Source organism: Sapajus apella, unplaced genomic scaffold, assembly GCF_009761245.1.
Source record: "Sapajus apella isolate SASKATOON/1434 unplaced genomic scaffold, GSC_monkey_1.0 scaffold4322, whole genome shotgun sequence".
Taxonomy (NCBI): domain Eukaryota; kingdom Metazoa; phylum Chordata; class Mammalia; order Primates; family Cebidae; genus Sapajus; species Sapajus apella.
This window is the reverse complement of record NW_022441248.1, coordinates 4,825-5,911: the sequence shown is the minus strand read 5'-3', so window position 1 is coordinate 5,911 and position 1,087 is coordinate 4,825. Positions and strand designations below refer to the sequence as shown.

Genomic DNA, 1,087 nt, shown 5'->3' with positions numbered 1-1,087 from the left:
ACCCAGCAGAGCCTGGCCCCACCCAGCAGAGCCTGGCCCCACCCAGCCTCTCTAGGACTGGCACTCGCCCTCAACCAACATGGCTCCGACGGCTTCAGCACGTCACGCTACCCCCCCCCACGCCAGGCTCCTCCCACACTGCTCTTAGCCCCGCCCCTGAGTGGCAGAGACGTAAGCGTGGCACGGGGGCAGACGGTGGCGTGGGCGGCAGTTGGGCCGCTGTTGTGGGGCTGAGCACAGGCGCTTCTAGGTGGGATGCCGTACCCCTAGGCAGGCACTTCAAGGCGGGATGCCGTACCCCCGGGCAGGCACTTCAAGGCGGGATGCCGTACCCCCGGGCAGGCGCTTCAAGGCGGGATGCCGTACCCCCGGGCAGGTGCTTCAAGGCGGGATGCCCTACCCCGGGGCAGGTGCTTCAAGGCGGGTTGCTGTGCCCCCCCCCCCCCGGCAGGTGCTTCCAGGCGGGATGCCGTACCCCCGGGAGAGCCCGTCGCGGGAGCACAAGTCGCTGGACAGCCTCGGGAGCTTCCACGCTGACTTCCCCGACCACGGGCGCCGGGACTTCAGGAGCGGTGGTAGCCGCAGCTGCTGCGGAGGTGAGGGCTCGGGGCAGAGCCGGGAGGTGCCCGGAAGCCTGGCGAAGGGAGTGGGGGAGTCCAGGCCCCCTGCAGGCTCCTTCCCCTAGGCGCCCCGGAGTTGGGGGCCTGGAGGAGGGTCAAGGGGATTGGGGGCATGGGTTTGCGGGGACAGGGAGACTTGGGAGGGCCGGGGCAGAGAAGGCAGGAGGAGGAGGAAGCTCCCCTGCCGAGTCCCCTTTGGAGGCAAAAACTGAGCCCAGGCAGTGTCCTTCTTTTCAATGTTTATTTTTAATATTTAACAATTTTTTTGAGACTGGGTTTGGCCGTGTCGCCCAGGCCGAAGTGCAGTGGCGCAATCCTATCTTCAGTGCCCAAGCTATCTTCTAGCAAGCTTTGCAAGTTAGCTGGGTCGCCCATGCCTGACTAATTAAAAACAAACCACACACACACAAAAAAAAAAAACTTTTTTTTTTTTTTTTCTTTTAAGGATATAGGATCTCACTACGTTG

General features: G+C 62.8%; 1 pseudogene; it reads left to right on the top strand.

Moving 5' to 3' along the window:
- The first annotated feature begins 289 nt into the window (after nucleotides 1–289).
- Nucleotides 290–1,087, top strand: part of LOC116547721 — a 2,410-nt pseudogene continuing 1,612 nt past the window's right edge.